The following is a 27,794-nucleotide window of genomic DNA, read 5'->3' on the forward strand; positions in this document are numbered from 1 at the left end:
ATTACTTATGTAAACACTACATCACGTCACGTCAAAAAAAATGTGTAAAACGATGTTGTTTGTATGAAGTGTCCGGGGTGTAACGTGGTAATACCAAAAGGGAAGGACGGCGCCCGAACTTATTGGTGCGGAGCGGAGAGTAAATCAGAACAGAAAATTTCTAATTTCTATGGTACCTACCTACCGTTCTATATTATTTATTCTTTGGTACAGTGTAAGTTGTCTGTCTAGATAATAACGGCAAGTATGCGGATTAATTACAATGAGGTAAAGAAGTTCAAAGGCTATAATAAAACAGCGCATATGGCATTGGCTATAGAAACGATTGTGCCCGTGCGAGTAAAGGAGAATCGGACAAAAACACGACACCACACTAGATATCTATCTATTGTTCAATTGTTTAATTAATAACATAAACTTGATTAAGATGGTTTAGGAATTGAACAGTTTGTTTAGCGAAATACCTGTTGATAGAGCGTATGAACTCTGATTACGAAAATGTTCTTGATAAGTACCTATAGCTTTAAAGTTTCATAGATTTTTGCTTTATAGGCAATATTGTCACTTAGTGGATATTTTGTCCGGCCAAGTAGTTAATACCATCTGCGGCAAATCTACAATAAGTCAAGTAAAAAAAAAACTTAGTGGATACCTCTGGAGTAGGACTGATTCGGAAACAAGGTAGACCCCCGAAAAGATGGTGCGACGAACTTAATGCCTATCGGACACATTGGTGGTAGTTCACCGGAAACCGTGTAGGGTGGAAGGATGACATCAGGTGATCAGGCCATTGCCCCTTAGTGGGACAAAACAGGCTAAACAATAAAAAAATGCTTTATTCAGTTGAGATTAACAATCCTTGAGTACGTCTATGTTCAACATTTTATACTTATTTTATTTTCTTCGAAAAATCAAAAGCAAAAGAAATAATAGATAATGTTATAAAACTATACAATAAGTTAAGTAAGTATTAATATCTATATGAGTTGAAAACAGCAAACTCGTCAATTCACGCCCCATCACATGGAACCCGCTTAGACTACTCAAAAAATCCACAGCTCAGCTGGTGCCTAATTTCTTTAGGTCTAATATTAAACAAATCCAAATCTGTATCACGTGACAATTCATTGAAAGATTTATACTTGTCCTATAGTTAAATTATTCGATACCCTGAACTAGAACTAGATACGATCTTAATCGTAGCTATGAAACAACACACTAATAGGCAAATCATAGACTAAAATAGGTTAAAATTGAATCACATCTTTGCATAATAGTTTGACTTTGCCCTTTAAGGTTACGTCATCGAAAATTGTTACTTACCGAGATCTCATTTCAGTCAAACTAGCAAGCCACGGAGCAGACTACATCATCATTATTAGACCGTTACTCATTATTCGATATTTTGGCATACTCGCACAATAAGCAAGTTCTAACCAGTTAAATCAGTTACTTTTTACTAAACGTTAGAACACGAAATTACTATGGAATTTGTATGAAAATGCACACTGTGACGTCATGTAACTCTTAGAATTAAGCAGATTATTCGACCACAAAAAAGCCAATTACTTATCGTCGACAATGTACTACTAAAGGACTCCTTAATATCTCCTCCTTATAATCAGTATCCGTACACAGATGTCATCGCGGTCCAGTACAACATGCTGTATGGGACATACCTAATAGTCTACCATTTATGGTCAGTCACATCTCTAGCGCGAGCAAGCTAACGCGTCTCAATGTTTGGATCTTGTAATTTAATATAATATCCTAAGTAATACAGTTCATTCAATTGTTTGTGTGGGGTTTCATTACAATTGACAACATTTAAAATTTTTAAGCCGTGGTTTTTTTGTGCTATTTCGAAAGTACTTGTTTAAATAGAAGACACGTATTTGTTCTTTTCAAGATTTTTCCACTAGAAGTTACAAAAATATTTTTTGAAAATTGGATTCTGCCATTGATAGAATGAAGGCAGTATAATGTAATGTACCTTTGCATGCGTATTTAAAACAAATCGCAAACAAAGTGTCATGTCATGTATGACATTAACTTTTTTAATAATATTTATGTAAAGGTCTGAACTTATTATGCCTTCCTCTTCTGACCTCGTGGATTTTTCAATATATTTCTATTATTACTGAATTAAAAAATCTGAAAAAATGTGTTTTGTGTAAATCATAGAAATATCTCGAAATGGTTTTCGATTTAAGGCACCTTAGTAAAAATGAAATGTTGTCAATTACCAGCGCTCCCTACACATGCAACTGCATCCTTTTCGTAAAAACTATACATTTCTTTTCGTAAGTATGTTGAAGAAAAATCAAAGATGTTCGACCTGTGAAATTCTCTGCTAGCCACAGTGAGCAGCGCAGCGAAATATTGTCCACACGTTTTCGATTGATTGAGGAGGCTTAACACCACTTCCGGCAGTGTAGCGATTACCACCTTAAAAAATACAGCACCCTAGTTTTATAAAAAAAAATACAGCACCGCGTACACCTTGAGATACGACATCAAAATTTGCCGTTTTTAACTAATCACCAATTAAAAATCAAATTAAAGATGTCCTTAGAAAAGGTTCGATTTACTCTATACTGGCGTGCGTGTATGAAACGACTAATATGGAGGAAGCAAGAGAAGGGTGTCAGAATCGACGCAAAGGGAATTACAGACTCCCTGCTTACCCCGGTGGGAACTTAAGATGTACTTAGTTTAATTATGCTCTAACGTGATGACTGTACACGATTATAAGCTATAGACTCACATGACATATCAATTCAACCGATGATAGTAAGTTCATGGCAGAGTGGTGTTTTTTTGTATGGAGAATTTTAATGTCGTTAGTCGGTAGTCGATACATGGGTACCGAAAATTGGGTACCGTGCCGGATCGCGTAGTTCCAAGGTAACTAATTCTATGTTATGTGGGCCTTCATATTAAGCGATTGGAGGTTCTCTATAATATTAAATCCTTCACCAAAATAATTGACAATACCGTGCCTGTTTCGCAGAACAATAGATAAGTAAGTTATAAAAAGTACTTGTCGGTTTTAAATAACAATAGACTAATGTTAAAAACCGATCGTGTCCTTTATATGGGTACAATGTCGGCTTTAGGTATAATTATTCCGATAATAGATAATAAGCAAAACGGCCCCACAGCCCGCTGTTCACGTCTGCTGGGGAAAAGGCGTGACAAGTCGCGAACTGTGTCGCCGCGACCGGGTACATCAATGAATTAATCAATTGATGAATGTGGCGATAGCCATGGTACAAGAAAACCAGGGCGGTTAAAATGGCCACATCGGAGCAGGGAGCAGTGAGAGCATCAGAGCACATAGTGCAGAAAGCAATATTGCTATTTGACATTTCTTTACTTTTTTGCTTTCTTAGATGAATTGCTTCGTTGTAGCCATTTTAACCGCCCAGGTATGTTCAAAACTGACAGCTCGCATTTCAAGGTTAGTTAGCACGTCCAATTTTTTTAATTTACTTAGCAAGGAAATTTTGTACTTTTGGTAAAAGATTTACGTACAGTTTTAATGATTTTTATATATGTGACAAATAATAGTAATTAAAGACATTAGTCAGTAATTCGCTTAATTTTCAATAATAAAATTTACGTCCTTGGAATGTTGAAGATATTAATTGAATGGTAACATTTACGTCATCAGTGGGCTAGCAATAGCTTGTCATAGGATTGAGCATACCTGGTCTTCTTATACCATGGAGATAGCAAGAGAAGTACGTCAGGATCGAAGCAAATGGAATTCCATAGTCTCTGCTTACCCCCGTGGGAAATAGGCGTGAGTTTATGTATGTATGTGTGTGTAATAATGAGGCAAAACATTGACGATAAATGAGACTCTTGTTTCCAGGTTCGGAACCCGTGTGCAACCCACGAAGTCAACTAAAAACCGTGAGGAGGTGCCATTTATAAAAATATTTCTATTCTTTTCATAATTGATTGTATAATTAGGTACCAACTTGAGCACAAAAACGTGTGCCACCCGCGTTGTCACTCAAACTCTCCAATTTGCCTATTCAAGATAATATAGGACGATAATTAAATGATTTTGATATACTGTAGTTAAAACTATTTATTATACCTTATTTATACAAAAAAAATTAGTGCTGATTCGCTTCTCGCTGGTATCAGCGAGATGCATATTTTATTCCCCTGGTTATTCATTCATTCACTCATTCATTTTAAAATTAACAGTTGTCAATCATGCGCCACTTTCCTTTTCGGCGGGTAAACTAACGGGTATAACTTAAAATAAAATTAGGTCTAAAGGGTGTGCGTTACCCCAGCAAGAAAGTATCTCCTAGAGTTATATGAGTAGAACGTATAGTTGGTGCCTTATCTGCTGTAAATGTGCCCCACATAAAAAATGTGTGCCCCCTGTCGTTTCGAAAAAAAATCGAAAAAACGATTCTTGCTGGGGTAACGTTTTTCTAGCAGGAAAATTCTAAACGAATGATCGAAGAGAGAAAAACTGTGCATGGCCAGATAGCTTATATGTGTGCCAAAATGTGCCCCCAAAAATAAAATCTGTGCCCCTTCAGATTTTCGAGATATTGCATTTCCTGCTGGAGTAACGTTTTGATGAATAGTATATCTCTAAAACCATTGCATGTGCCCCTGTAGAATAAACATACGCGAGTAGCTCTTAATGTGTGCCCCTTTGTGCCCCAATTAGATTTTAGAAAATATTTATAGTTTTCAAGTTATCGCGGTTTTATGAAAACCCGAAAAAACATCGCAGCGCCTAAATGAGACAAGGCATAACTTCGCTGAAAACTGTATTCGGTCTTTCTTGACGCTAATAATAACCATACAAAGTTTCAAAAATGTTCATGCATGCGTTTTTGAATAATCTTGCTAAAAGTAAAAACGATGGTGTCATAACTTTGACGGCAAAATACAAGGAACTGGCACAATCCCAGATGTGTAGGTGTAAACCAAAATCTTGTGCCTTTAGTCAAAAATATATGGTAAAAATATTGAGCTTCAAATGTTACGCATTAAGTAAATATAAACAAAAAACCAAAATATGTAAACAACGGCTGGTTATCCGACCAAATCTGAATGACTACTAAAAAGCGACGGATTCATACTTAACGAGGACCTTCTTTATTGGACGTATTATACCTAAGCTGTTGTCCTTACAGTCGCGTTCAAAAGTTTTGAGGGCTAATTAAAAAATATATTAAATGCACCTTGTGACTATATAAATGAAACAGCTTGTTGATGTGGAAATTATTATTTACATTAGTATAAAAATACAGGTATGTCACAAAACAGTTTGGTCACGATTTTGAGCATGTTAGTCACATGTACATTTTATTTGAAAATGGCTCTTATAAATGTACTTAATCATGTGTAAGGTCGTAGAAACAGCTATTAAAATATAATCCAATAACAACTTTATTTTATTAGTTATTACTTTTCTACTTCAGTGTACTCAGGCACAACACGTGTGAACCGGTTAGTGAGTAAAGTAAAGAAGGTCATCGATATGTATGAATCCGTCGCTTTTTAGTAGTCATTCAGATTTGGTCGGATAACCAGCCGTTGTTTACATATTTTGGTTTTTTGTTTATATTTACTTAATGCGTAACATTTGAAGCTCAATATTTTCACCATATATTTTTGACTAAAGGCACAAGATTTTGGTTTACACCTACACATCTGGGATTGTGCCAGTTCCTTGTATTTTGCCGTCAAAGTTATGACACCATCGTTTTTACTTTTAGCAAGATTATTCAAAAACGCATGCATGAACATTTTTGAAACTTTGTATGGTTATTATTAGCGTCAAGAAAGACCGAATACAGTTTTCAGCGAAGTTATGCCTTGTCTCATTTAGGCGCTGCGATGTTTTTTCGGGTTTTCATAAAACCGCGATAACTTGAAAACTATAAATATTTTCTAAAATCTAATTGGGGCACAAAGGGGCACACATTAAGAGCTACTCGCGTATGTTTATTCTACAGGGGCACATGCAATGGTTTTAGAGATATACTATTCATCAAAACGTTACTCCAGCTGGAAATGCAATATCTCGAAAATCTGAAGGGGCACAGATTTTATTTTTGGGGGCACATTTTGGCACACATATAAGCTATCTGGCCATGCACAGTTTTTCTCTCTCCGATCATTCGTTTAGAATTTTCCTGCTAGAAAAACGTTACCCCAGCAAGAATCGTTTTTTCGATTTTTTTTCGAAACGACAGGGGGCACACATTTTTTATGTGGGGCACATTTACAGCAGATAAGGCACCAACTATACGTTCTACTCATATAACTCTAGGAGATACTTTCTTGCTGGGGTAACGCACACGTCTAAAGGTGACAAAACGTTTTCTTTTTTATATTTAACTTATTTATGAATTTTAATAAAAGGATTTAATAAAGGATTATTAAGTCATCTCGCAATACTTATAACAAACAAAGACAGATGTTTACAAAATAAAATGTAGCAAATGTTTCAAGGTCAGGTCAACAGTTTAAACCCAAATTTGACGTAAAGTGAACCAAAATCTTATTAAAATATGATAAATAATGGATTGCGGGATTCTTCGTTGGCAGGAAGACCGCCGGGCTAAAGTGGGACTGGGCTGGAGACGTGTGCCGTATGCATCCGGAACGATGGACAAAGATCATCACGCACTGGGTACCATAGGACGGACACCGTAGACGTGGTAGACCCCGGAAACGATGGCGCGATGATCTCGACGGTTATCGAAAAGACTGCAAGCTCGCACAGAACCGGGATACTTGGAAAGACATGGGGGAGACCTTTGCTCAACAGTGGGATCATACAGGCTAATAATAATAATAAGATAATGGATGAAATAAAAGAACCACGCTCTGAATATGGTTCCTCACGTCAACCTAATGTAAATTTTCGTCGTGGGTTGAAACTGATATTAAGTATTTTCGCATGAACAGGATAGGGTTTCCGTACTGCAATGGTTAACATGGCTTTGCAGGGCTTAATAAGAACTGCGAGTTTAAGTCCCGTCCGAGTCAGATTATTACGATTTAATTATCTCTTTGTTATATTAAGTATAAGACGGGGACATTGCCGAAATCACTTTGTGAGACTGTCCTTTGTTTGGTAAGGACTTTACAGGCTTGAATCACCTGATTGTCTGAAAAAATAAGATGATTTGTGCTTCGGAGGGCACGTTAAGCCGTTGGTCCCGGATATTAGCCGTTAAAACACCTCCGCCAACCCGCAGTGGAGCAGCGTGGTGGAGTATGCTCCATACCCTCTCCGATTGATTGAGGGGAGGCCTGTGCCCTGCAGTGGGACGTATATAGGTTGTTTGTGTATATTAAGTACATTTACCCGATTTCCGATCCTCAATTTGATCCCCATGTTTTTATCAGAGGGTTCCTCTGTTATATTGTCCCGCCACGGATCGTAGGGGATTATTACAGATGTGCAAAAAGGAACTCTTTCATTTTGATACTGGATATATGATCCACCCAGGATATTTTATTTTTGTCTGCCATACGCAATAATAATAAGTACCTACACTCACTCCTCGCCAGCTGTGTTTAAGTCCCATGTAATAAGAGGGGAGCCTATTGGGGTGAATCTCAAAATTTCAAGTTTGGTGGTGAAATTTCATATTATTTTTTCGTGAAAAATTGGGTTCCGACATGAAAAAGATCCAAAAGGATCCTCGGTTCCGACATGAAAAAGGAATTTTTCAATTCCCAATTTTCCCAACTTCCCCAATTTTTCACGAAAAAATTATATAACAGTTCGCCTCCAAACTTGGTACATTTTGATATTCACCCATTGCCACTAACCGGGCACAAATCCTGGAAAGCACGTGCTATCAATTACCTATAGTCCAAATATGAATTCAAACACATAAAGTGTACTTAATTTCGAACCCGCGAGACTACGGTATAACCCGTGTTCTCCGAACAGAGCTATCATAGATATACGCCGTGCTTCGCAGGTCAAATAGAAACTACCTATTTTTTACTCTACCAACATTAGTTTCTTTAATCGAACAAATTATGTCTGAGGCGGAAAACGACGATCGTCCAAAATCAGGAGCCTAAGGAACTAAAGAGGTCAAACAGACAATTACGTAAGTATAATTTGTTATTATTATTACGTGTAATACTGTGTAATGCACTATAATTCCCGTGTCGCGTGGTCGCCTGGCCTTCTGCGGGCCATTAGGCGAATCTTCCTACATACGAGTAATCTTCAAGTTTGTATATCTATCAAAGAGGTTATACTTATACCCTCAAATTAACCTTTATTCTCATAACTCGTACCTACAGATTCTTAAAAACTAAAAGTCACAAAAAGACAGATTCGCAAAAAGACATGTACATACATAAACTCACGCCTATTTCCCACCGGGGTAAGCAGAGACTATAGAATTCCATATGCTTCGATCCTGACACACTTCTCTTGCTTCCTCCACATTCATCAATCGCTTCATACACGCACGGCGGTTCAGAGTAGATCGTACTAAACCTTTTCTAAGGACATCTCCAATTTGGTCAATGTAAGTCCTTCTAGGTCTTCCTCTGCCAGCCCTACCATCAACTTTCGCTTTATATACCGCTTTCGCAATTCTATTATCCTATATGATAAGATACAAAAGACGCAAAAAGACAGATTTAACAAAAAGACAATATCGCAAAATGACAGATTCTTAAAAAGATAAACTTTCAAAAAGTCATTATTCTCAAAAAGACAGATTCAAAAAAAGATAGATTCTCTTGAAGACAGATTCTCAAAAAGACAAACTTTCAAAAAGTCATTATTCTCAAAAAGACAGATTCTCATGAAGACAGATTCTCAAAAGACAGATTATCATTAGAACAGATTTTGTAAAAGTTGTCCTGTACTTGGCAGTAATAGTTTACGTCTATCCCTGCCCACTTCCTTTCGTACTAAGCGCGATACGGATATGTACTTAATTGTATCTCCTTGGCGACCATGCCTTCAATAATGGAAAACATTCTGTTATAATTTTTCATTAGAACTAGTTACATCTGGTAAACATAAACACACCCAACGGCACTCGACTTTGCCTGCGGTCTCAGAAACAAATGACTGACAGTTTAGCTACCCATTCCATTGTTTTATTAAAGAGGCAGTAATATAATATTACTAACCATTCATGTACGGAATCGAGTAAGTATAGGAAAATGCCAGGTTTAATATTCACAATAGGGTATTTGACTAGGTCAATAATAAATTATAAAATGTTAATCTAGAAATAGAAGCCCGAAATATCAAACTCATTTTACTTATCGATTTATTTTCTAACTTTATTTATGAATTAAGTAACAATGAGTACGACTTTTGACCGCTTTTACTGATGACGTCACAGGACAATATTTCCATATAAACTCCAAAGAAAACTTTCGTTTTGACGTTTCGTAAAAAGTATCTCATTTGAATAGCTAGTCAAGTAGCCAATTGTAGGGTGTTAGTGACGTCACGACGAAAACTTTGAGGGATGATTCAGGTCATGATTCTGAGTTGATATCAAGTGGAATATTCCGTCGCAAAAGTATGGACCGGAAAATACTTTTACAAAACACTAAAATTTTCATGAATTTTGCGACGAAAAATTGCACTTGATATTAACTCGGAATCATGGTCTGAATCATCCCCCCAGTATTCGTTACGATATCACTAACACCCTGTATAAAACAACATACATAGGTACGTCCCCCTGCTGCTGGGCACTGCTCTCCCCTCTTCGATTGAAAGGCTGCACTACCACGAGATAGTGGATACATAAACCCAAAACCACAAATCATAAAACACTTACGTACCCAAAACCACAGATCACAGAATACTAACGTACTCAAAACCACAGATCATAGAACTGTTACGTACCCAAAACCACATATCACAGAATACTAACGTACCCAAAACCACAGATCATAGAACAGTTACGTACCCAAAATCACATATCACAGAATACTAACGTATCCAAAACCACAGATCATAGAATACTTACGTACCCAAAACCAAGCAACTATCTTTTATAGAACGATCTGAAATGGACTTGAGGCTTCTGGTTTGGTGGTCAATGATAATAATCGTTACTCGGTCGGGTAGATATAGCCAAGCGTCATTAAAGTCAATCTAAACCTAATCTAATCTAGCCTATAAGATCCCACTGCTGGCAAAGGCCTCCCCTTCCTCTTTCCATTTTTCGCGGTCCTGTGCGTTCTCAGGCCAGTCCCTCCGGCAAAGTCAATCTATCATTTTATTATATATTGTATTTACTGTGCTATCATGCTAAGCATATTTGTCTTCTACGATATGTCTGGATGATAAGAAGTAAATTACAACTTCGAAAATAAAAATAGTAGGTAAGCATTAGATAATAGATGTGTGAATGACACACTATTAAATACGCTGTTGAAATACAAAACCGCAAAACTTGCAAAATCCTGATAAAATGAGAAAATTCCTTGATTAAGTATATTATATTATAAATTGATCTGTTGGCAACAACTAATTAAGAAATATGCTTGTATAAAGCAAAATGCCTTGTGACGGGACGTTGTGTACCGTGCAATGTTCACAAGTAATTAATGTGTCATAAAGTCGACGAACGTTCTAAGTTCACTTTTATTGACGTTAGCAGAAAGTACAGTGTTTAAAAACATCAGTGGTTACATTAAAAGCGTCTCGGATTTACGTTCCAGTGGGTCAAACAAAAAAAGAAGCTTTTTCTATTTATTTAAGTAAAAATATTAAATAGGAATAAGTATATATTAATCCTACGATTTCGTATTAAAGGTATGGGTACTTTCCGTCTCGAATATTTTTCCACTCCCTTTTCATCCCCTTAAGGGATGATTAGCGGGATAAAAATATTTTATGTGCCTTCTAAGTCTTCCCTACTGAATTTCCTCTAAATCGGTTAAATGGTAACATATAGACAGAGAAAGTTATATGGATAGATTACTTATGGCCCTGTCCAAGCCATGAGGGATCATGAAAGAGAAAATGAGTTTCTTTATAATTTTATTTCGCCCTAGAAAATATAATCTGGGTTCAGCTTTACGTAACAGTCAGCAACATATTCAGTGAAGATTTATAAATAGATGACTTGAATGCGTATGGATAAATTTCAAAAACAGCCAATTAAAAAGGTATACGATCTCTTTACTGTGAAGAGGCAAAGTTCGCTAATGTTGCTCAAGTGGACCCATTTCACGTACTCAAATAAACTAATAATAAAGAAGTACGAAAATGTAGTCTGTGTATAATAAACATTATAGAAAAAATAACTGTCTGTACGCACTCGTACCGCGCGGTACCGGACTTGCACCGGGTTCCGGGTTCCGGACTTGAGTTATTAATTTAGCTTTAGTGCAGTTTTCACTAACATAGTTGGCTCAACCATTACACCTATCACGTTGGTCTAACAGAAAGCTCGGTGAGATGTGAGTACTTAGTCCATCTTACGATGTAGGTATGTACCTCTGACTGCCCCATTGGAATATGTCGTGAGCTTATGTTACGTTATAAAACAAGTACGATAGCCGCCGAAGTCACGGCATGCGTTAGTATCTACGAAGCTCAGGTACAAAGTAAGGCTAAGTTATACATCTATACAGATCTTACCTAACTAGGCGACGAGATGAGTCGTGATCAAATTATAGACTCACTGCGCCTGCGCCTAACGAACAGGATGCGTCAGACTTACACACTAAAAGAGGTTCGTGACCCTTTCTTAGATAGCATAATATTGAGAATAGCTACCCAAAGCTTCGCTTATAGCTATATTATTTTTTCATCCCCTTAGGGAATGATTTCCAGGTTTAAAGGTATCCTGTGCATTCTTTGGATCTCAAACTATGTCCATTGTTATCAGACAGTTACTTTCGCATTTATAATAAATATGGATTCCTCACTGACAAAAATAATTAAGATATATAAATACTGTAATGTGTACTATGCTGCTGGCTACATTAAATATGAATCTACAATAAGACATATAAAAAAAACAAGATGGAAAGTAACGTTTACATGACATTTGACGTGACTTATTGTAAGCTTTGCCGCAGATGGCACCAACTGCTTGGCCGGACAAATGGGGAGCGCTGAAGGCTCTCACCCGGTACAACATTTAAGACAACAGGCCTGAGGGTGCCCAGTTGGGCGCGAACCTCGGCTCAGGGCCCCTGCCCTTTATCCAGGCAAACCACATCCACGGCAGTACCTAAGTAGGTACTCTAAAAAAATAAGTTCTTCTAAGAAGATAATAAGGCACAGTCATAAATGTTGATTTATGGGCATCAGTTTATTAATAATTATAAAATAATTATAATAATTAATAAAGACTAACGTACTTAATAAGGAAAATAAACGGCAAGAATGCTGCTAACCGCGGTGCCGATAAATCGTCCCGCACAAAGGCATTGACTTTCTGTTTTGCATGAAATCTTAACAATAGAACTATTTTTAGTAGGTAAGTAATAAAATTATTTCGAGATTTTGCAAAGCACTGATTACGGCCATGGGTTTTATGTTATATGGTGATATTGTATGTAAATAGATACCTAATCTTGTTAGTGAGGAAATCCATACTATACCCGAGAAAATCCTAGTCTAATTATTGTATTGTATAATTGTATTGTATTTTATAATTAAGCATTTATAGTAACGTCGCATTTTTGAGTTTTCTTTTTTAAGACCATTCATTCGAAACTATCTTCTTTATCTTCTGAATATATGTACCTATTTCGTGATCATTGTTTTATATTTTAATTGATTTTATTTGTTTTGATTTTATTTGAATTTATTTGAATGTTTTATTATGTAAATTATGGATCATAGTAATCTGAAATAAGGCAATTTTAATTTATTTAGTGTAAATTTAAAATTAAAAATTTCGTTCCCATCGAAACGTACTTATATTACAGTGTTTAAAGAATTTCAAGAATCACTTTTGAAAGTTGTATAAGTTAATTTAGAAAGTTCAAAGGTTTACAAGCGTTATTCAATAACATTATGTATGATGATTCGTTCGCGGGTACGTACTGTAATAGGTCTCCCGCTTTGACTGTATGTTAGTTTAGTTCTGACACTGTAAGTGACCCGGTAATAAGAAGTCGGAGTTTACAAAACCCCTAAAGGAATATTTTGCTAGAAACCTCTAAAAGGCGATCCACACACGGTGTAGCACGCCTCAACAAACCATCGGGCCCGATGCATCGGTGTAGCTAAAAATGCATGGTATAAGCGTGATCCGTGGTAGCCCAGTTGGTAGAACGCTTGCCTCTCACTTTGAGATCGCACGTTCGAATCCAACAACAGGCCTAAAACCATAATTATCATTTGGATCATTAATGATTATCACGTGCTCAGCGGTGAAGGAAAACATCGTTAAGACACCCACATTCCTGAGAAATGTATTTTCGGAGGTATGTGACCTAATCTGTATCGGGCTGGTTTTCCCTTCGCGGGTCGGAAGGTCAGACAGGCAGTCGCTTCTGTAAAAACCGGACCTGTCAAATCTTCAGGGTAGGTAAGCGGACTCTAGGAATAATGCTAGGGAGATGATGATAGTCGTGAGCTTACGTTATGTAAGTCTCAAAGTGGATATATAGATTCTCCGTATCGATCAGAAGAGGTACTACGAAGCGTACTCAACAATACCGCTCCACTAGCACTAATCCATTCAGAAAAAATACCCGAGCGGGAATCGAAAACGGGACCTAAACGTTACCCAGAATTCTAGATCACAAAACAGATTAGATCGATTATAGTCTAGACATTAGGAACACCATGTCAAAAAATGTTTCTAAAAGAATCAATTTAATCGACACGAATATAGGAAGTAGATCACAATCGCAATTGGAATTGTTTCAAAGATACGTCGATAACCAATTAGAGAAGAGATGGCAGACGATTGCGATCGCATTATCGATTTAATATTATACTTACTCTGTCACGAACTGCACAGACCGGCGAGACGATACGGACGAAATTACATCGCAAATTAACGTTATTTTAAGATTAACAGCACTATGTATAAAGCCACATAGCATACAGCTGCGTTGAACTAGTGGTTAGAACTTAGAACTCTTAGACCGTTCAACATGAAAGGCGCGAATCGCCTAAACCGTTTATCATAAATACTACGTCTTTAACTACAGAATTTGAATTTGATTATTGCTTTGAATCCCGTAGTCTCTGCATACCCCGGTGTCAAATTTGAACAAAAGAAGTATAGCTGATTGCAACATGGTGTAATAGGGAGGGCCCTTAGAGTTCAAGTTGGACTGTGTAGAAAAGTGTTGTTGTGGGGAAAATAATATACCTAGATGTAAAAAAAAACATATTTTTGGAGGCCCTGGCTCATTAAATTAAACGGTCAGATGACCAGTTAAGTAAAATCTGTTGCCTGTCAATTTGTCTTAAATATCTAAGTACTTATTTTAGATCAAATCCTTGTCTTGAGTTTTCAATCTCTTCATTCAAAACCTATGTTGACAATGTTCAATAAAAATGTACCATGACGTTTATTATGTGTTTATAATTCCAAATAACTTTGTCATTAAAGCCCCCAACGAAAGGCGAGTGAAAAACATTACTTATAATTAATTAAAACAAATTCTTTTGTCTTGGAAAGTTGTTATTTTACATTTATTAGTAGTTAACGACTGGGCTAGATTTACTAATGCAAATTAAATCCTAAGGCCAATGCATACAGAGGCGGCACCGGGTTCGTTCCGGTAAAGGTTTAAAAAAGGTAAAGGTAAAGGTTTTTAATATTAATGTGTGTATATTTTAATGTTGTAAATGTATATGTGGGTCGTAGGTTTTACCTAAATAAACTTTATTTTTATTATTAAGTATATTTTCTAGATTATGGCAATGAATGATTTTTATGAAAAATGTCCATTGTTATACATATAGCTTTAAAAGTTTTAATTTTCCTTACCTTGCTTCCGTTTAATATGAGTCTGTCTTGTGGCTGTCATATTAAGGTCGTAACGCCAAGATGTCTTTTAAAATTCAAATCCCATTGTATTTAACTATTGTGTCTGGAATTCCGGCTCTCATTCAGCGCTTATCACTATCAACCCACTAGGGTCATTAATTCTTTCAAATATTTTTCCTCTCAGACGACGCCCTGAGCCGAGGTTCGCGCCCAACTGGGTACCCTGAGGCCTGTTGTCTTAAACGTTGTACCGGGTGAGAGCCTTCAGCGCTCCCCATTTGTCCGGCAGTAGTTAATGCCATCTGCGGCAAATCTACAATAAATCACGTCAAAAAAAAACTAGAATTCCGGGCCTACGAGGTTGGACTTCTCTAGTAATTTCTACTGTAAGTACCTAGGTAGTTTTGTTCCCGGCTTAACGGCTCACCGGCTCGAAACGCTCGCTGTATCGCTTCTATGTGCATTGAGCTTTAGGCATCATCTATTTTTAGAACTTTAAAACATAAAAATATCTACTATACACCTTCACGCTCTGTCTTTTTCGAATTAAGCACCAATTAAGTCAAAATGCTTGAGTTAGGTTAGGTCAAGTGAAGTCTAACTTCCTGGTGTAAACCGTTGCAAAAATGAAAAAAAAAATAAGAAAAAAATAGTCATGTCACGTTGCTTATCATGGATACTAAGACCGGAGAGAATCATCCCCTGAGTCGCGCAATCATCAGCCCATCCCCTGAGACACTCCCCTAACGCAGGTCTTGCAAGTGATCATAATCTATTTAAATGCTGAAAGCACACGCTGCCAGCACATTCAGTTTTATCTGCAATTATAATCACTATCACATAACAGACAAGGTCGGTGGAAACGCGCAAAACAATTATAGGTACATGATAAAGCTTTTAAATGCATTCGGACAGCTTTTTTTATTTTTGTTTTTCTTTGTGGAATAATGAATGATAAGCTATGGAATTATGAAATGACTATTTTGGAATTCTGAAATCATATTTTTAATTTAAGACGCCAGTAAGAGCGGCTGCAGGTTGTCTTTTTTTTCTTCTGATGTCATATGGTTCAGCCTAATCTAGCCTAGGTCATGTGGAATTGCGACCATCGCGAGTTTGCAAATACGTAACATACATTCACTTCAGGCGTCGACACACCAAGATTAGTGTAAGCAGTAGAATGAAACTTCTCTGGCTGACATTCACCTAAATAACCACACTTTTAATATATATCGTCGTAAAATAAAACACTTATAGACGCCGGCGTGAATCAAACCCACATCATCTAGAACGAGAGTCAAGCGCTACCACTAAGCGACCGCTACCTTCTTAAATTGCATATTTTCAATAATCGCTTTGGGAATACTCAGTAACATACACCGCAAATAGTGGTAAAACAAACACTTTATTTTAAGCCCCATAGAGTAAGGTGACCACAGAGTGGCTTCAGCTCCAAACTGACCTGGATATTTTGCAAAACCACTTGCGTTTATAATGTGGTGTTGTGCGCCTGCGCATCCCTTCGCGCGCGGTGGTGGCGCGCGCTGATATAAGCCGCCGCACACGCACCACGCCGCAGTCCTATCCGACGCGAGCGCTCCGTACGCAGACGGTGAGTGGCACCTTCAAACTTAATTTTTTTCGGCTATTATTGTTTTAAAATAAGTTTAAGTTAAGTACTTAAGTGGTGGGCAACCCTAGTGAATTTTGGATGACTTATAATGGAAATCGAAATTTTAATTAAGGAGTAGGAACCTACCTACTTAATTAAAATATTTTTTTATTATATCGTAAATCGCTAATTTGAAATAATCATTTACTAATTTATTATAATGTGCATAATAACTAATTTGTGAAGATTTATTTCGATCCGCCCAAAAACTCTAGTCACCCCGCCCGCCCTCGCAAAGCTCAAGCGAATTGTTTTAATTTTAAGTTATTATCAATTTACAAACTGTAAATCAGTTTATCTTCAATATTATTTCTTTCGTATTTCTTTTTTATTCAGTATTCTTCTTCTTATCGTGTGGATTGTGAGGTGGAATACCAACCCCATCAACCCTGGTGTCCGGGTTATTATTGAGCCGCCAAAGGCCCCTGACATGGCTCATGTAACGACTACGTACTTACATCAGTAAATAGTGACCGGGACCAACGGCTTAACGTGCCTTCCGAAGCACGGATCATCTTACTTTCGGACAATCAGGTGATCAGCCTGTAATGTCCTAAACAAACTAGGGATCACAAAGTGATTTTTGTGATATGTCCCCACCGGGATTCGAACCCGGGGCCTCCGGATCGTGAGTCCAATGCTCAACCACTGGACCACAGAGGCCGTTATATTCATATTCAGTATTTATCTAAGTATATAATCTGCTAAATAAAAACTGAATCCCACCGAATGATTAAGGGGAGGCCTTTGCCCAGCAATGGGCTCTCGCGTCGCTATAGGCTGTTTATGTTAATAAGAACTTAAGTATTTCGCTAAAATTGTTCAAATTATGTTTAATTATAAATGGTATTGGTGACACCGTACTCACCGAATACTGAAGGGGATGATACAACTCGTGATTCTGAGTTAATATCAAGTGGAATTTACCGTCGCAAAAATATGTAACGGAAAAATAACTAAAAAAAAACACTAACATTTTCGTGAGTTTTGCGATGGAAAATACCACTTGATATTAACTCAGAATCATGAGCTGAATCATCCCCCTCAGTATAGGGTACAGTATCATTAACACTCTGTATAATATATTATGTCGAAGCCAGATTTTAGAATCATTTCATGATGAGCTCCACCATTTCATGAATAGATCGTTGAAACGTCAACGTTTAATGATATTTCAATAAACGTTTGGCCATATATCGTTACTGCCGTGTTCATGTTATGTGGTGTTATAAAAATGCGAATAAGTAGTCGATTAATTTCTTAGGTTTAAAATTATTTACCTAATCGATATGGAATATTGTACAATTACATCAAGTCATCGTTTATAATATCAATCAAGTTTTAAATATAATCGACACCAGCGCCACTACCGGTGGTAATGTTACTAATTTTACGATATGATTGGCAACGTTTGGCCATATCAAGAAGTAATCATGCATTTAGTAGCTCATATCGTTAAAGGTTTTGTGTTCATTGATCTGGCCGAACTACATCGTGAAGTGGCCAACGAATAATATTCCATTTCATGAAATTATCGAACACATCATGAAATGATCAATTCTAAGATCTGGTCACATGTATAGTATATTACATTCAGCAAGACATTTGTGATCCCTCTGGTGTTGCTTTCCACCAGGTGATCCGTCTGGACGTCTGTCCCCTATTTAATAAAAAAAAATAACAAATTGATGTACAGTCATGACCAATATCATGTACCCACTTTAGAACCCTGTCGCACTATCATATTTAATGAGACTTACAGTTTAATTTGACAAAAAATTTAATGCGACATGGTTTCAAAGTGTACGTATATACATTAATACTCGTGACGTAAAATACAATACCGGGTGAGAGCCTTCAGTGCTCCCCATTAGTCCGGCCAAGTAGTTAATGCCATCTGCGGCAAATCTACAATAAGTCACGTCAAAAAAAAAGAAAAAAACAAAAAAAAAAGTAAAATACAACATATTCAGCTGTTATCTTAACGGCCATATTGTAAAATCCTACAGAGATTTTATACTTTTCAATAAATTGGACCATTATGTATAGGACATTGGTTGATGCACATCATCAGATCGATCTCAGGACGTATCCAATAGTTGTTGCCGCTGCTGCAGTCTTCCCATTACTTGTGGCTGCCTAACCCATTTGGGATTACAGGCGTGAGTTTATGTATCTAGAATCCCGATACATATATACAGAGCAATAAATTCTGAACTGCTAATTAACAGTTTAACCGTAGCTGTATTCGTATCAGTTGCTGGTAAGAATGCAACAATAGATTATTTTTTATTTCATCGTACTTTTGCTTTCTCCGGGGATAACATCTTAACGAACTCTTAACAGAGAAGACAATAATTTATAAGAGTTCTTACATTCAGAAGTCACGCTCGCAATCCATACAGGGTGGGCAGAGCAGCGTCAGAAGACAACTGGTCCTGGCGGTAGTGATGAAACTTTATTGCAAGGAATGCCTCGATCAATACCTTGCTTAATTTACGATTTTATTATTATGTAATTGTTCTATATTTAAATAAATTACGTTTATTATCTATGATGAAAGTAGTCAAAATATTTGAAAATTAAACAATTGAACAACAAAATTAGGATTTCATAATTTAACTTTGACCTAGGATACCCAATCATAAGATTTATCATGTATTAGAATTTGAATTCAAATGCAAGTAAGTACCTACTTTATTGCTGTGTTGTTACGCAACAATAAAGTACTTGATTTTGATAACAGTAAAACAACCCATTGCCGTAATAAAAAAAAAAACAAAAAAAAAACAGTACAACACTTGCATGTAGTTTTACAACGGCAGTGCCAAGTACCACCATCATATCTTGTAGGTAACTATACGAGCCATGTCAGCCTTTGGCAGCTATTATAGTAACCCTGACATCAGGAGGGTTGTTAGAACGAGCACTGACAACACAACCCAACACGAGAGAAAATGAGCTACTATTCGACAACCGGTCAAGTAGTTATGCCAAATCCAGATCTCGCGGGCTATCGTCTAATTAAATAACATAAACTGCCTATATACGTCCCACTGCTGGACACAGGCCTCCCCTCAATCAACCGGAGGGGGTACGGAGCATACTCCACCACGCTGCTCCAATGCGGGTTGGTGGTGTTTTTACGGCTAATAGCCGGGACCAACGGCTTAACGTGTCCTCCGAAGCACGGAATCATCTTACTTTTTCGGACAATCAGGTGATTCAAGCCTGAAAAGTCCTTACCAAACAAAGGACAGTCTCACAAAGTGATTTCGACAATGTCTCCATCGGGAATCGAACCCGGACCTCCAGATCGTGAGCCTAGCGCTCTAACCACTAGACCACGGAGGCTGTTGTTATCGTCTAATTATTCAGGATCAATCCCGAAGCATAACATGACGTCATCCCATTCGAGATTGACAGGATTGGGTGAATCTCCTTGAGTTATACTTTTTGTTTCGATTATGCTGATTTCCAAAGAAAACTTAATTATTTAGTTAGTAATCTTGAAGAATAAAGGTTTTTGTTTTCTTTCATATTTCCAACCCCTCGGGATCTCGAAATTGCGACCTCGAGTCCTGATTGCATTCCCTAATGCAACCCCAAAAGAACTCATTGCTTGGGGTACATAATTATTTATTTATAACAGCCTCCGTGGTCTAGCGGTTAGAGCGTTAGGCTCACGATCTGGAGGTCCGGGTTCGATTCCCGATGGGGACATTGTCGAAATTACTTTGTGAAACTGTCCTTTGTTTGGTAAGGACTTTTTTAAGGCTTGAATCACCTGATTGTCCGAAAAAGTAAAATGATTCCGTGCTTCGGAGGGCACGTTAAGCCGTTGGTCCCGGCTATTAGCCGTAAAAACACCTCCACCAACCCGCAGTGGAGCAGCGTGGTGGAGTATGCTCCATACACCCTCCGGTTGATTGAGGGGAGGCCTGTGCCCAGCAGTGGGACGTATATAGGCTGTTTTTGTTATGTATGTTAATCTAATGACAGAGGCATATATAAAAATAATTGTTGCTTGATACTTATTTACTTACGTATATAATTATGTTTCTACCCTTATTGCTTCTCTATATTTTGATCAGAATAACAATGGGTGGAAGGTGTAATTGTGCCTGGTTGTAATAAAAAAGGTCATCACTTACAACCAAAAACAAAAATAAAATATGCATATGCATAATACGTCTGTAATCCATGAAATTAGTTAAACGAAGGGAGAGAGAGAGAGAGAGAGAGAGAAAGAAAGAAAGAGAGAAAGAGAGAAAGAGAGAAAGAGAGAAAGAGAGAAAGAGAGAAAGAGAGAAAGAGAGAAAGAGAGAAAGAGAGAAAGAGAGAAAGAGAGAAAGAGAGAAAGAGAGAAAGAGAGAAAGAGAGAAAGAGAGAAAGAGAGAAAGAGAGAAAGAGAGAAAGAGAGAAAGAGAGAAAGAGAGAAATGTTTATTTCGCAAGGCAAATCCGTACAGCGCCATCTATATATATTTTAAGGAACGTAGCTTGGAAAGTCCATCTTCTTAATAATCTAATCTAGCATATAAGATCCCACTGCTAGGCAAAGGCCTCCCCTTCCTCTTATTTAATTATCTTATCTTATTTAAGTAGATAGATAGGTAGATAGATAGATAGAATCTTTAAGTCATCATTTAATTAACCTCGAAAAAATATCTCAAGTTAGAACTAAATAGCCATATCTATGTGTAAACGCGATGTGTTCTAGTAATTTTATGAAATCCACCGGTGCGGTGGTTGCGGAAACCTGGGTCGGAGGTTGAATTCTTGGGGACCACAAATTTGTAAAAATTACGCGGTCGACTTAGCGGTTAGCCTGTGAAAACTGATTGCATGTGGCGTCGGTAGGATACAGAAAGATATGTTTTTAACGTACCAACGCAATATTCACGTTGAAATGATAAACTCAAACCCAAAAATATCTTTATCATTAGATACCTAACATAGTTACATACATACATAAACCCACGCCTATTTCCCACCGGGGTAAGCAGAGACTATAGAATTCCATTTGCTTCGATCCTGACACACTTCTCTTGCTTCCTCCACATTCATCAATCATCTTTATACACGCATGCCGGTTCAGAGTAGATCATACTATACCTTTTCTAAGCATATCTTCAATTTTGTCAATGTAAGCCCGTGTAATAAGCTTAAGCTATGCTTTCATTAAATGCAAGTCTCATCAGTGGACGTTCTTAGACCTATTACACCCACTGTCCTTTGACTTTTTTACGGACCACTTTTTAGATCTTACAGACCTCCAGTGGTCGGCGAACCACTGGTTGGGAACCACTGCTCTAGCCATTGAAACGCCTAATCAGCAAACATTCGACTGCTGCTGTTTCCTCCATCATCTCTAAGCTGCTGAGCGAGAGCTCTCAGCGTTTCCCAATTGGGGCGTGTTTAAATTATTAAATTCTGATTACTAAATAAAGACAGATCTAACACTAACGAAAATCGTTTTCTTTTTTAAATTTAACTTATTTATATTAAGAAAAACGTAATAATAAGTCCGAGATTTTCATACAAATTGTATAGTAAGTAATTTAGTGTTTTGACGTTTAGTAAAAAGTGACTGATTGGACTAGTTGGAAACTAGCCTATTTGTCCGACTAAGTACTTAGTATATGCCATACGAGGCAAACCCACAATAATGAATGCCATAAAAATGCTGAATGGCATTTCGTTTCCTTGACATAATCTTCTCAAACAACATTTGAGCCAAGGTTCACGACGAACTGAATCCCAGTATGTTTTATTTTTATCAAAAATGTACGAATTAATTTCAAATTGCCAAACATTTTCCTTCGAATTGCACCATACGTGAAAATTAATTCAATGTAGTCTGAAGATGTTTAAATGATAATCAAGTACTCAAGCTGCGGTTAACAAACATCTGTAAGTGGTTACAAACAAAATACATTCAGTTTTCACTGATTCACAATGGATTGCACCGGCGTTACCATGGGAACTCACTTGCTTTTCGACATCTTAGATCCCTATCAAACACCTTACTTAACCTATGTACTGTATTTACCGAACTACAACCGCTATTGAAGGACATAATAAAAATACTCGAGTCGTGAGACAAATTATCTCATTTTATGATCTTGACACATGTATATTACTAGTTAAGTATATTATGGATTTGTTCGTGGCGTCTTCGTGGAAACTAGTTACTGGGAACAAAATATTTCTATTATACTAACATAACAGAACACTATAAAATTATAATCTTTACAAGTCATAATTATTTCTTACGCGACTTGCGAGTCTCTGGCGACTGTTGCACAAATTAATGGGGGACTTTCCAATCGACGTTCCCCAAACACACGATAGATAGGATAGAATAGAATAGAATAGAATATGTTTATTTATCAAAAAACTTAAACATGTATACATTACTGGCGGACCCCGCACTAGGGAAACCCTGTATCGCGGAGGTCCTGAACATTTGTTATTACCAAACATATTTAAATAAACCGGCGAGCTAGCCTTTCATAACAGTACTATTATAACATATTAATATACAATTTAGAATAAACAAAAGTAAGTAATAGAAAACAATAAAAGAGTTACATTTTATATGGCACATTTCACGACAAAGAAGAAGATAAAAGTGCAATAAAAAAAAAGAACTGAAAACTTTAAAAACAAGTTAATAGAACATAATAGAAAATAGTAATGAAATGAGTGTCTTGTGATCTGAGGTGTCAGTGTGCGTGATTGTGAGAATGTGGATGAATGTTTGTGTGTGTAATGTGTATGTGTGTGTGTGTGTGTGTGTGTGTGTGTGTGTGTGTGTGTGTGTGTGTGTGTGTGTGTGTGTGTGTGTGTGTGTGTGTGTGTGTGTGTGTGTGTGTGTGTGTGTGTGTGTGTGTGTGTGTGTGATGAGATGGCGTTCTCTTTTAACATGATAATTCAATTTTCTCATAAGGTACGTAATTATTCAAAAAATATAAAACTAATTGTTGCTTGATATTTGGATTATTTTATGTTAATAGAACATAATAGAAAATAGTAATGAAATGAGTGTCTTGTGATCTGAGGTGTCAGTGTGCGTGATTGTGAGAATGTGGATGAATGTTTGTGTGTGTAATGTGTATGTGTGTGTGTGTGTGTGTGTGTGTGTGTGTGTGAGTGTGTGTGTGTGTGTGTGTGTGTGTGTGTGTGTGTGTGTGTGTGTGTGTGTGTGTGTGTGTGTGTGTGTGATGAGATGGCGTTCTCTTTTAACATGATAATTCAATTTTCTCATAAGGTACGTAATTATTCAAAAAATATAAAACTAATTGTTGCTTGATATTTGGATCATTTTATGTAAGTATAGAATGATATTGCTTCTCTTTATTTTGATCAGAATAGTGTGGAAGTTGTAATTGTACCTTGATGTAATAAAAAGGCTCATAGTTTATATCCAAAAACAAAGATAAAAGATGCATATTATGTGTGTTATCCATGAAATTAGAAGTTTAAACGAAGAAAAAACTTAGCAACGCCATCTATCGTGTTTTTGGGGAACTCCGATTGGAAAGTCCCTCGTTCAAATTAATTAAATATTGTTACTTATTGCGATGGTTGCGACTGCACGCACACATACCTCCTCCCGCTAGACGACTCTAATTTGATTTCATAAATATATATTAGTCTACTAACATTAGGATTAAGTACTATGTTACTAACATCTATGGACAATAGTCTGAAAATAAAGATTTTGAATTGAATTGAATTGAATTTCCTGAAGTGTCGTGAGAAATAAGTGACAGTTGATAGTACCACGTAGCCCCAAGTGATGTACTGGTCACGCTTTCCCAGTCATTCCTGACATTTTCAGATCGCTTTGGTATGGAAATAGAATGTCCTGCGGGCATTCTACTTGCATATATCTGCAGTCTATACAACACTAATAACTTCGGCCCACTTGGAGGCTAATTGCTGACTTCTGCTACGTGACTGTGTAATGTGAAATGTCAGGACAGGACTATACTTACGTTTATTCTGTACCTACTGCGTCACCAAGTTATGATGACTCCGTCACTGAATTTCTTACGCTTTTCAATGTTGTGTATTTGAACTAGCGTACTTCATACTTTTATTTTACTTTTGTACTTACTAACATAAATTGAAATATTGTAATTCGAAATTCAGTTACGGAGTCACTTATGATGTCCACAGTTCACCCACAAATCATGGTCACATAGCTTTAGCGCGCTATGCGATATTTGAGCCGGTAGAATAGGCAATAGGACAACCTTCTTCCCTCGTGTAGGTTGCAAGTTGTGAGATCAATGAAAGACTTCATCACCCCTGTGCCGTGTTTATCAAAACTTACAAGTTTACACGTTCACATGCTACAAGTTACTCACAAGTACGTGTAAATTACGTTTATCAAAAAAAAGTAGATTTTTTTTTTGACGTGACTTATTGTAGATTTGCCGCAGATGGCATTAACTACTTGGCCGGACAAATGGGGAGCGCTGAAGGCTCTCACCCGGTACAACGTTTAAGACAACAGGCCTGAGGGTGCCCAGTTGGGCGCGAACCTCGGCTCAGGGCGTCGTCTGAGAGGAAAAATATTTGAAAGAATTAATCGACCCTAGTGGGTCGATAGCGATAAGCGCTGAATGAGGGAAATCGTCGACCACGCCGGCGGGGTCGGTATCGGGGTCCTGAAGTGTTTGGTGTCGCGAGCTGATTGAGAAAAAAGTAGAGGGATTGTAAAATGTACTTGAGATATAAATATTGACACTTGTAACGTGTAATTTTACAAGTGTAGTTTTGATAAACACATTCTTATAATAATGAAATTTTATACAAGAAAATTTCTTGTAATGCATGGCTTGTAAGTTTTGACAAACAGGTTAATAGTGCAAAAGGCACCTGGCTAATGGACAACCCAGTCTAATAGGATACTTTTACGAAACGTCAAAACGATACATTTCTATGGAACTTGTTTAAAAATACACAAATATGACGTCATCAATAAACATAGTCAAAAATTCCACCCTTTGTTATGAAAATTCATCAATCAGTTAAAGCTGGTAATGGTGGTATGGTGTGGGTACTTAGTTCATCTTGCGATGGATGTACCTCAAACGACCCCAATGAGGGATTTTCCAGGCTACTTTCCCCAAAAAAATATAGATGGCTCTGTGCAGATTTGCCTAAAGTTTAAACCTTCTAATTTCATGGATGTCTGACATAAGCAATAATTCTGATCAAAATAAAAGTGAAGCAATATAGGTAGCAACATAATTCTATACTGATCCTAATCAAGCAACAATTATTTTTATATACCTTCGCCATTACATTATATTTAAATTGAATAATTATTTACCTCGAGCAATGAGAAAATAGGTAATTATCACGTTAAATCTGAACAACGCTATCTATCGTGTGTTTGGGGAACGTCGATTGGAAACCGCCATCTATAATGGTGCTAATTCCTGTAAATACCATCTAATTTTATTTTAAGTTATATCTGTCATTTTCTTATCCGCCGAAAAGGAAAGGGACGGGTAATTGACAAGCATAAAATTTATGGAACACACGTCAATTTTAAGCACAAATCTAAACCAACCGTCTAAAAATTTTACATCAGTCAATAACCCGACACATTCATTTACTCATTCTTCCTAAAATTAAGAGCTGTGAATCATCCGTCCCTTTCCTTTTCGACGGATATGAAAATGACGGATATAACTTAAAATAAAATTAGGCGGTGTTTGCAGGAATCGGGGCCATTGTTTTAGGGAACGTAGCCTGTAAAACCCCCGTTGGGATATAGGTAGTCGTGAACTTGTGTTATGTTATCTGTCAAAACGTAAATGATTTTTAAAGATCATGGAGTGCCTTCTATTTTTAGATTAGCAATGTATAATTTTTCTTTGACCTACTTAGTTAGCGCACGGATAGTGCCTTAAAAATGGCCGAACCCTACTATACTATCTCCAGGGTTTGAGAAAGAAGAATAATTATAATGTCGGGCACGCACACAAAACCGCATAACATAATTTCCTTTGACTCGAAATGTTCCGTTTAATTATTTTTCTCGCAACAAATTGTGGTAAAAAGACGAAAGAAAATTTTATTTTGCTAATTGACTTGCTAGATATTTATACCCCGGGCATTCCAAACAAAACGTAAGTGTGAGCGAGCTAGGCAGTCAAAGAGCTTCCCTTTACCATAGAATAGGAAATAATACTACGTCTTTTATTAGTGGTTAGAGCGTTAGGCTCACGATCTGCAGGTCCGGGTTCGATTCCCGATGGAGATATTGTCGAAATCACTTTGTGAAACTGTCCTTTGTTTGGTAAGGACTTTTCAGGCTTGAATCACCTGATTGTCCCAAAAAGTGAGATGTTTCCGTGCTTCGGAGGGCACGTTAAGCCGTTGGTCCCGGCTATTAGCCGTAAAAACACCTCCACCAACCCGCAGTGGAGTATGCTCCATACACCCTCCGGTTGATTGAGGGGAGGCCTGTGCCCAGCAGTGGGACGTATATAAGCAGTGTATGTTACTACGTTCTTTACTCATTAGCGGCTTACGGCCATTAAAAGACCCAGAACTAGAGGGGGTGAAGTCGCCGCCCGATACGAATTGGTGCGGGGCGGAGAGTTACCGTTCATAGATAAGTACGTCTTATTCTTTAATCATCATCATCACCAGCCCATTAACGTCCCCACTGCTGGGGCACGGGCCTTCCCTATGGACGGATAGGGAGATCGGGCCTTAAACCATCACGCGGGCCCAGTGCGGATTGATGGTTATTAACGACTGCTAATGCAGCCGGGACCAACGGCTTAACGTGCCTTCCGAATCACGAAGGAGCTCGAGATGAAAACTTTTTTTTTGTCGTCACCCACCCTATGACCAGCCTTTGCGAAAGTTGCTTAACTTCAACAATCGCAGACAGAGCGCGTTAACCGCCGCAACACTGAGCTCCTCAAATCCTCCTCCTTTAATCTATACCCGTGGGAAAATGCTTTCTCTGTTCGTAAACAGTCTGTAATAGCGTGAAGTACAATGATTAGTAGTAAATAATAGTGTTTAGTAGAAAATAGTAATGCAAAAGGTACAATACCTATAAAAGATGTATTTTGTGGGTACCTTGGTGTCTTATGTGGAATTCCGGAT

General features: G+C 37.4%; 1 protein-coding gene across 9 annotated transcripts in view; it reads left to right on the forward strand.

Annotated features, from left to right (window-relative positions):
- Positions 1-16,512: 16,512 nt before the first annotated feature.
- Positions 16,513-27,794, forward strand: part of LOC126380322 (collagen alpha-1(I) chain-like) — a 41,153-nt gene continuing 29,871 nt past the window's right edge. For all 9 annotated transcript variants that reach the window (XM_050029656.1, XM_050029657.1, XM_050029658.1 and 6 more), the window contains exon 1: positions 16,513-16,584. The gene's annotated coding sequence lies outside the window, so the exon portion shown is untranslated. The remainder of the gene's footprint in view (positions 16,585-27,794) is intronic.

This window comes from Pectinophora gossypiella, chromosome Z (genome assembly GCF_024362695.1).
Source record: "Pectinophora gossypiella chromosome Z, ilPecGoss1.1, whole genome shotgun sequence".
NCBI lineage: Eukaryota > Metazoa > Arthropoda > Insecta > Lepidoptera > Gelechiidae > Pectinophora > Pectinophora gossypiella.